At 41.6% G+C, this 10,440-nt stretch overlaps 1 non-coding gene across 1 annotated transcript; it reads left to right on the forward strand.

Annotated features, from left to right (window-relative positions):
• Positions 1-704: 704 nt before the first annotated feature.
• Positions 705-972, forward strand: LOC142046840 (18S ribosomal RNA). Its single transcript, XR_012655881.1, has one exon. It is a non-coding gene; the product is annotated as an 18S ribosomal RNA (ribosomal RNA).
• The last annotated feature ends 9,468 nt before the right edge of the window (positions 973-10,440 follow it).

Consider the following 10,440-nt stretch of genomic DNA (forward strand, 5'->3'; position numbering starts at 1 on the left):
ATACTTCTTGATCAAGGAATCCAACATGGAACAGATCCAAACCACAAAATAGCCTCACTTGCTCTCTGACACGGACCTGCCAATTCTTGTTCTATTTGGCCTGTTTTACTCTGAAACAAGGAGAATCTCCGTGGAGATTCAAAGGCATATTCAAAACCTTGATGGGACCTTTGAAAAGGGTCACTTATTTTATATGCTTTAAAGTTGGCAGTCTAAGCCCCATTCCATATCCCTTTTTGTCCTTCTGCTGTGTTGGCTCCAAAAGGACATTAACACACTTCTGCACAGAATTCAGTGTGCCAGGATTAAGTTCTAAACTTGTGTGATGCAGACATTGTAGCAGTGTGGCATCCTTTTCTTTTCTTTTCTTTTCTTTTTTTTAAAGTTATCCTGTGTGTCCTATTGGAATTCTTCATATGTCACTTAAATATATAGGGACAATGTCATTAGTGCTAGTGTAGTGTGGTATAAAGTACAGTCCCAGCTCAGAAAGGGCTCCCCTGGGCAATGCGATCACACATGGGAAGCTTTTCTTCACATCTGGGCTTGACAAGGAGCCTCACTGGTAAAATTTGTCACAGGATAAGCTGGATGCCTAGTTCCCCCCCTCCCCCTTTCCTCGCTCATCACATGATGGAGAGAACTGATGACTTTGAGCAAGGCCTTCTGGCAAATATAAAAGCCAGCCTTCCCACAAAGTAGGGAAGAGCAGCTGCTTGCTAGGGAAGCTGTTTCAACAGAACCGACTAGTGTGAGGCTCTCTATGAAGAGAGCTGGGGAGAAAGCCTAGGAGAAGATGCTTGTGAGGAGGCAGGACATAGATTTTTGATGGTACTTCCTGTACCTGCCATGGTGACCATCGGTAATGGGGAATCAGGGTTCAATTCCGGAGAGGGAGCCTGAGAAACGGCTACCACATCCAACGAAGGCAGCAGGCATGCAAATTACCCACTCCTGACCCAGGGAGGTAGTGATGAAAAATAACAATACAGGACTCCATAAACAATTAAACTGTTTGCCAGTTACATCTATGCCTGTTCAAACAATGCACAGTCAACCTGTGGAACTCCTTGCCAGAGGATTTTTTGAAAGCCAAGACTATAACAGGATTCTAAAAAAAAAAAATACTAGATAAATTCATGAAGGATAGGTCCATCAATGGCTATTAGTCAGGATGGGCAGGGATGGTGTCTCTAGCCTCTATTTGCCAGAAGCTGGGAATGGGCAATGGGACGGATCACTTGATGATTACCTGTTCTGTTCATTCCCTCTGGGGCACCTGGAATTGTTCACTGTCAGAAGAGAGGATACTAGGCTAGATGGACCTTTGATCTGACCCAGTATGGACGTTCTTATGCCAACTTCCATTACTTTTGTAGACAGCAGTAATATCTTTCCAAATCCACAATGGGTGATGTACTCATGAAGAGGGAATTCTCACTTCAGCAGTGAGTTTGTAAATCTCCTAATATTGAAATGATAAAAATGGAGGTGACCATCCATGCAGAATGTCTATGAGGGGAGTAGGAGGCTAGACATTCAAACAGGGTCAGCTTGATAAGTGGAACCATCTTTCCCCTAAAGGGACACCAGATAACCGATGAGCACATCTTGAAAAATTATGTCCCATATGCCAGCCAGTAAGAATACAATATGCATATTCTAGATGAGCTAAAGCATGAGCAGTTTGATCAGTGATGTGGTTCATGACTTCTAATTGGTTTTAAATTTTCAGATAGTCCAGAATGTGATGTGGCACAATGAACCTGACAAAAACGTAGCATTACATCTAGCAAGTGATCCATCATGTGGAGTGCTCATTTTCTTACATTAGGACAATGGTGTCGTGTTCCTTTCCAAGTATTTCTAAGAAATGTCACATTGAGCCAATGCTGATAATTCAGTCAACTGAAAATTTGGGTTAAGAGCTGAAGGTGAGTAGAGAAGCATAATGCAGTTTTGAGTGAAGAATAGAAATATGCACCAAGGATGAAAGCCCTTAAGCCCCACCCCTATGCAAAGAACTAGGATAAGGGCTACACAGCACTGAAGTCCCAATTTAGCATGTGTGTGTGAACTCCTTGCTCATAGAAGAGTATCTTACTCCACAATCAATGGGGCTATTAATGGAGTAAGTTATTACTCAGTGAGAGAAGACTGCTCAAAATCTGGCACTTAATGCTTGGCCTGACTGGGTCTGTAGTGGTACCTAGGCCTCATGCTGGTTCTCTTCACAGGAATGAATGTCACCTGCCAGGTGCATCCAGTACATAAGTTTTCACTAAACTTTCTCAGATTATTTGTATTATGATTAGCATGCCAATCATGCTATAACCCAGGATAGGTAGGTACTGTTATAGAATTGTGTATTTATGTAGATAGTTATTAGATAAGGTGAAAGTAAAAAGTGTTCAAGACTGCATAGCATAGTCTCTAAGCTTTGCAGGACGAATGAAGATTGTTGATATGAACTGTAAATGTCATCATCTGACTGCTCTTTGCATCCACTCTTAACAATTGACTCTATTGAAATGTATTTCATTGCGCCTATTTATTCCCTTTGAATTTGGTTCATCATTCATAACATCTGGTGTAACTCATAATAGTGTTTAGTAACTAATACACTTTATCATTCATCAACCACAGGAAAGTTGAGGGAGCATAAATAGAAAGCTCTTTTGTTGTCTTAACCTGACAAATTTGATAGTCCTGTTCTCTGTTAGGTTCTTGAAGAGTTGGATAGCCCAATAGAACTATCTGACGGCCCATGAAGGCATGGTTAGAAGTGTCTCTGCAGATGAAATACCAACCAGTCATGTAGGTGTTTCAAATAACAATAAGCACCCTCTTCACGTCAGTATTTGGACATTAGGCTTTGCAGCAATATATGATGAAGCAACTAACCTTGGACATAAAGATGAAATTCTGCTCCAAGCGAACTCTTTAATTTATCCTGTTTGCATGGATCAACAAAGGTGTCAGAAATTCAGCTCTTTGTAGATAACCAAGCACTTGCAACTCACGTGAGTGCCACCTATGAATGACTTCTCTTCTTTAGAATTGTCTCGCTAAACTCTGGCTTGACAATTGAGTATTTCAAAGCCGAGGAAACATACCCATCATCACCACAAATAGGGTATTGAACCAAATGTAAGGAGTAATGGCACAGCAATAAACACACTGCCGTGTTTCTGCCATACACAGTCATGCAGATAATTGCAAGTGGCTATGCTTTTTGGATATGAGACGTAGGATCCTTGTTTAGTAGAGCATGATTAGTGGGAGTGCTTTCAAAACAGTAGACTTTGACATTCACCTTCCTTCAGAGACGTAACTGCACAACGCAGTTTTGCTCTCCATCCTAGATGGTGCTGCTGAAGTCCAACATTTTAGGAAATTTCCATGTGAGACCTCTTTTGAGTATGTCCACACTGCAGTAAAACACCCATGGCTGGCTCATGTCTGCTGAGTCGGGATGTGGGGTGGGACTTGGGCTGTGGGACTACATTTCAGTGTAGATATTCAGGCTGGAACCTGGGCCCTGGGATGTTCAGGCCTGAATGTCTCTAAGCCTGAACATGTATATGGCAATTTTCTAGCCCTGCAGTCTTAGCCCAAGTCAACTGATACAGGCCAGCTGTGGGTATATTACAGCTGTGTAAACATATCCTTTTGGTCACTTGTGGGTATACAAGATAAAATAACCAACAAAACTGTACTGAAAACAGGGAGATAGTACCGGGGCCTTCCTTCTAAAATCAGTACTATGACTAGATAAGAAGTGGATGAGGAAGCAGCTGATCTACGCTGCACAAGCTCTTGTCTGGGGGAATTGACTTCAACGGAAGCAGAGCTACCGGGATGCTGAGCGCTGCTGAAAATCCCACCTTGCAATCAATGGTAAGAGTCCCATTGGCTCTGATTGGAACAGAGTTTCAACAACACTGAGTGCTTTTGAAAATCCCTCTCCTTGGTAGTCAAATGAGACTTTTTTAAAGGGTAAAATTCATCCCTGTGCAAAGGGCCAGCAAAAGGCTACACGGGAAAGAATACGCCTCTTAATTCCTCTTAAACTTAAGTGGTGCCTAGGTCGTGTGCTGGCCATTTCAACCTTTGTGCTCTCTGGACATGTTGCTTGTGCTACATTATCTTAAGCAGAATCTGAACTTAACTTAGATATTTCAGGGGGTTCTTTTACTCTCTGCAAACAGGTTTTGTTTCTAGCTCATGCTATGGTAACATAGGATACTCTAATGAATTGGATGCTGGGGTAGAGTTAATATGAAATAGTAATGGTGATAAGGTAATTAACAAGTACCATGAAAATTTAACCCTTCTGATGACAGGCACCTCTAACATCAACTGAGCTTATGCAGGCTCTCTAAAAAGAATTTGCAATTTTAAATTACCCCATTTAAGCTATTTATCATAAAATATAAAATGGCCCAGAAATAACACTAGTCACTGCCAATATCCATATGTTTTCACACTTCTGCCTGTCTTAAATCTATATATTGTCTTAGTTTCATTTTATTTTAAATTAAAATAGAATTGCGAGTGTCTCAGGAAGGCAAGGTCACCCTCACTAATACCCTTTCACTCATGAATGAGCAGAAAGAAGGAAAACATTTCTTATCTTAATATTGAAATGTAACAGCATGCAGATACTATTTGATCATTTCTATTTTGTCACAGGCATTTTCAATTACAGTATTTTTTTCCAATGTGTAGTGGGTTTTTTTGTTTTGTTTTTTGTACTGTTAAAAGCCATTTTCCATCTCAGAGGTGGCTGCTTTGCAGTGATGGGTGAAGTGATTCCTGTATATTGAGACATATTTTTGCCTCCCTGTATGAAAAACAAGAAATAGGGGAATGTCTGGACAGAAATGCTACAACATTGTTCCCAGGGGCCCGTGTGGAGCACAAAAGTAAGGGGAGCTCTGTGCACACCAAGAACGTAACTATAGAGAACTACACATCACTGGTGGTGGCATGTAGTGTATGTGTAGCGACATGCCATGGTGAAGAGCAGATACATCCACTCTGTGTGGTATAGCTACACATGTCAGTAAAAGGCTCTGGCAGAGGAGAAGCAGTGGGAAAAGGTTTCAGCAGCTCCAAGCCTTTCAATGCAGTGAGGAAAGGCTCTGGCGGGGGCAAGACAATGGGGAAAGGTTCAGCTTTCCAGCTGATGGCGCCTTTCCTTCCTGCCTCCTCAATGCCAAGCCTTTCCCTTGACCATGTTGAGATAGTCAAATGGCAAGATGCTCTGTGATAGGAAAAAAAAGAATGTAGTGATGTGCCTAATGCAGATGGCCTCAATTGAATACCAGTTGTGGGAAGCTAGGCCGTGCTGGAATAGACATGTCCAGCAGAGACCTGAGTTACACTGGTAATACAACCCTTGCAATAACTGAATGGAAGAAGACAAGGATGGAGGAGTCCAAAGATTATACGTGGCTTGAACATCAGCAGCCCATAGATCATTTTGCACAACAGCCAGGTGAATGATCATAAGTTTTTGAAGAAGGCTATAAAAGTTGCTGACCCTGGGGAAGTGGCAAGAAAGGAAAAGGAAGAGAGATGAAAGGAACGTCCTCATCTATATAATAAGAAAATTCATGCATTGCATAGAAGTACGTGTGTGCACACATGGGAGGGTGAATATACAAACATAGATCTTTCCATCACCACCATCTAGTTTGACTACCTCTCTCAGACACACTTTTAGCTCCTTTCTATGTTGCTCACACTGCATTAGCGTTTTTCTCTCTTTATTAGCAGCCAATAATGTATTAATGTATTTCTTCGTCTGAAGTGTGCTTTTTACTATTACCTTGGAAACTCATTTAGTTGAATTTGATAGTGACAACACACTGACATTGGTAAGGTTAATGATCCAATACTTTATTTCATTGAACAAGTTGAACAGCATTTAATTCATTGCTCCACAATGTCCTAGAGAGCTTTCTGTGCCATCATTTTAATAGTGGTATGGCATCTTTGCCCTTTAAGTAATTGGCACCATGAAAATATTCTCTAGGTCCTGTCACAATTGATTAGTATTGTATTGAATTACAAAATGATTACTTTTCTTTTTCTTTTTTCAATTGCTCTTCATGGGAGGAGAATGAAATTTGGTGCTCTTGGAATTGAAAGGCTGGGATTCAAGCAAGCAAGCCATATGCCATTTCTCTTTTGAGCTCTACCCATTATGCACCCCCTGCCATTCCCCAGCAGGAACCCCCACAAAGCTCTGCTAAGCCCTTTTACTACTCCCCAGCAATGTTTGCGCTCTCCAGTTGTGGACACTCTCATAGGTCTGATAAGGCATCTGTCCTTCATCCTGCAGTACCCTTGGGGGTGAGGGTGGTGGTTGGTTTGTTTCTTACCATGGCCTCTTGTGCTCCACCTAAATCCACCTTCACAAGCAACATAGAGTCAAAGTCAATATAGTTAGGCAGACACAGTGTCAGTGTAAACACTGTGTTGCTCACACCTTGTCAACTGTTGGAATTGGGCCATCCTATTTATCACTACAAGTTTTTTTTCCCCTGCTGACAATAGCCCACCTTAATTGATTAGTCTTGTTATAGTTGGTATGACAACATCCATTTTTTTCATGGGGGTGTGTTTGTGTGTGTGGGGGGGGGGTTAGCTCACGAAAGCTTATGCCCAAATAGATTTGTTAGTCTTCAAGGTGCTGTAAGTACTCCTTGTTCTTGTTGCTGATAACAGACTAACACAGCTACCATGTGTTGCTTATGTTGACTTATTGGCTTGGCTTTACTCTAGCTAGGGTGGCTAAAATAGCAGTGAAGATACAGCAGTGTAGACCATACATAGAGCCCTGCACAGATACAAAATTAGTATTTACATCCAATCTGCAAACATGGGCTGTAGATATCCGCATCCCTGGTTGCAGATATCCACAGATATAAAATGGATAGCCAGAGACTTGTAGGGTTCTAGAGATAAAATTTGGATCCGCATCTATCTGCAAATATGGTCTATAAACTTCTGCAAATTTGCAGGGTTCTGGCTAAACAAGCTTGCATTTCCCCCTATGTACTCTTGCTAGCCCATGCTAAAGCCTATGTGTCTTTAATGCTATTTTTTAGCTGTGCTAGCTAGAATAAAATGGATATACCTACCTGGTTGAAGTGTAGACGTAGTCTGTGATTGAGCAGGGAACTAAACTTTTGGTCTTATGAGTCCTAGGCCCATCTTTGCAGCAGACCATCTAAGGTAAGTAGATATTCATATAAGGGTCAGAAGTTCAGGTCTGGCTCCCCCACTAAGTAGGAACTTGACAGGAAGGAATAGTGGTTGGTTCTAGAACCTCTCACATTGGCCATTAAATAATCTTAAGAGACCTGTAGAAGATGGGTGCCGCAGAGAATTACCCCATCATCAGAAGAAGCCCCAAGCTTATCCCATTCATGATGGTACAAAGCCTCACTCATGAGATGAATCACAATCAGTGAGCAAGCCCGCAGCAGGGATATGAAATTAAGATGACATCTGGGAAGAGAGGTGGCCTTTGGTAGCATTAACCTGGAAGGCAGCTAGAGCATTGGCATGGGATACAAGCCTGTAAGCAGAAAAGCATTTTTGTGAATGCAACAGAAAAGTTCTTGATGCTGAATGCAATCTTGTCCATCTATCACCTCTCCTTTTTTTTTTTTAAATTACACTTGATGATGTAGCATCTGCTATCTTCACACTTGCATATGGTTTTCTCCTTAAATCTGGATGCCTGTCTAGGAGCTGAATACAAATAGACCTCTGAAAGATATCTTTAGAAGACCTGCAGTAAATCAAACAGGCAGGTTGAATTAGCAGTGGGAACATGATTGTAGCCAAAACTCCTGACTAATCTAATGTATCTAGAGGACCTACACTTTTCTTCATCTTTCTGTTGTTCCTCGTGTATTTAAAGAACATCCTCTTATTGCCTTTGATGTTCCTTGCTAGTCCCCATATTTGGTGCTTTGTCTTATATAGGTGCCTATTACCCCCACTCCCAGCGCTGTCCCGATTTCTCGCACTAACTAGTCACCCTAGTTTTGAGTCTATTAAAGTCTGCTTTTTTTTTTTAATCTGTACTTTTTCTGCTGTTCACTTCTCCCTTTTCTTAGAGTCATGATATCTATCATTTCAGGGTTACTTTTACACAAATTGCCTTCCACCTTCCCACTTGCTATCATTTCCTCCCTGTTGCACAGAATCAAGTCTAAAATGGCTGTCCCCCTCATTACTTCCTCCACTTTCTGAAACAAAAACTTCCCCCAATACATTGCAAGAACTTATTAGAAACTGTTTGGCGACATTACTTATCCAACAGATGTCTGGGGAGTTAAAATTCTCCATTACTACAAAGTCCTGTGGTATGTCAGCTGTGCCAAAGCTAAACTGTGCAGGAGAGCTTACTCACCCTTCACATGTAAACAGAGTATTCTGTTGTGGGCCTGCAAGCAGTCAGGACTGAACCCCCCGATATGCTGCAGATCTGCTAAGCATAAGCAAAATTCATCTCCGGCTAAAGTTAAATGATTCAATCTATAATTACTAAGAATGTGCACTGTCTTCCTCTGGAAAAGAGAAATTAATATTGGCATAACCATTAGAGCTAACTCATGGGGAAAGCGGAGTGATTGAATGATGGAATTATAATGACAGGTGTCAAACAGGGGCATTGACAATAACTGTAAAGGGCCAAAGACAAGGTAAGCCAATGATCAAATCTAACATCTTCAGATTGGATGCTATTTTTTTTCCTTTTATTTTATTTTAAATCCCCACAGATGTAAAATACTGAAACATGAGGAGAATGTAACTTTTTTTGTGCATGTCTGAAGTATTCATACAATTAACGTTCCCAGAAGGTCTTCTCAACAGGCGCTTGCTACCTGAACCACTCACCAAAGATTGCCAACAAAGCACAGGGTTGAAAGCATATGAGACTACAGTATAAAACTCTATTTGCCTGCAAGTTGCATTTAATGAAAGCCCTTTCCCCCCCTTTTCTGGTTCTGAGACTGGGAGGAAGCACTCAGGCATCGGAATTGATTCGTACTTTATTTTTAAAATGTTGTTCCTACACAGATAACTATGGTATAGTACTCTACTACAGTTTGAAAAGGTTTTATTACTGTATTTTGTTTTATCACTGTGGAATATAGTAGTTTTTTTGCTGAAATCAAGATTGAGTTTTCTGTGCGTGCGTGCATATGGGAAGAGGGATAGCTTTTAAGGGCTAAAAAACAAAACTCCTGGGTTCTATTCCTGGCTGTGCTGCTGACTTGTGTGACCTTGAACTACTGCCTCAACTTCCCCCTATGTAAAACTGAGATAACATTGTAATGAAGTGGCTAGAAGATGCACTAGCCAAGCCCCAACATCATGTCCATCACCGTGGTATCCAACTGCCTTCCAGCAGAGCACCACTGCCCTCTACTGGATGGTATCAGAGCTGCCCAACTGTCATATGTCCTACAATGCTATCACAAGAGGTAGGTGGGTCAGTTCAGGGCAATTGCACCTGTATTCCTCCTCCATGCTCTCTCTCGAGGGCACTTGCAGGTTTCCAGCTCCTTGGCTGTCACCTCACTTGGGCAGAAACCCACATCTCCCTCTGTCCCTCCCTCCCAACTAGGGTGTTAAAGCTGCACAGCTACCTGATTTACAGTGAGATTCCCAGCGGGCCAGACTGCCTAAACAGACTGGCATCTGTGCTTTGCTTTCTTTCCAGATGTGTGAATGGCATAACTGCCTGCAGTTACAAGTTACCAAACAGCTCGTTGTAAGCAAGCATACTTATTCTTAAGGTGAACTCATTATAGAGAACATTAAAACAGTACTGGAACCTAAATGTATGCTAAAAAGCTTGTGAGAGGTCACCCCAACTCCAATCTTGGGCTCTGGTAGGTGTCAAACCCACAACTAGGTTTTCCCCATGGTTACAAGTTCAGCACTATCTCAAGTTCAGAACCCAGACTAGGCCTTGTCGTCTTATAAAGTTCAGGCCTTTGCTCTCTCTCTGGGAACAGGTCATCAGCAGATAATGACCTTCACCACAGGGCATAGCTTAAAAGCCTGGATTTTTGCATAACCAGAGATGGGGGAACTTGCATTAACCTTTCTTCCTAGGTATTTTTTTTTTTTTTTAGAGAAGACGGAAGCAAAATAGGCATTAAATACCTCTGCCATCTTGTCATCAGTTACAAGCTTTCCTTCCCCACTATGTAGAGGACCTACACTTTTCTGCATCTTTCTGTTGTTCCTAGTGTATTTAAAGAACCTCCTCTTATTACCTTTGATGTTCCTTGCTAGGTGTCACTCATTTGTACTTTAGCCTTTCTGATTTTTGTCCACTTCACCCTTATTGTCCAAAAGTCCGTTCTTGTCTGACACATTTTCAATATAGTCCTTTGAAGT

Source organism: Chelonoidis abingdonii, chromosome 4 (assembly GCF_003597395.2).
Source record: "Chelonoidis abingdonii isolate Lonesome George chromosome 4, CheloAbing_2.0, whole genome shotgun sequence".
In the NCBI taxonomy this organism is placed as follows: Eukaryota; Metazoa; Chordata; order Testudines; family Testudinidae; genus Chelonoidis; species Chelonoidis abingdonii.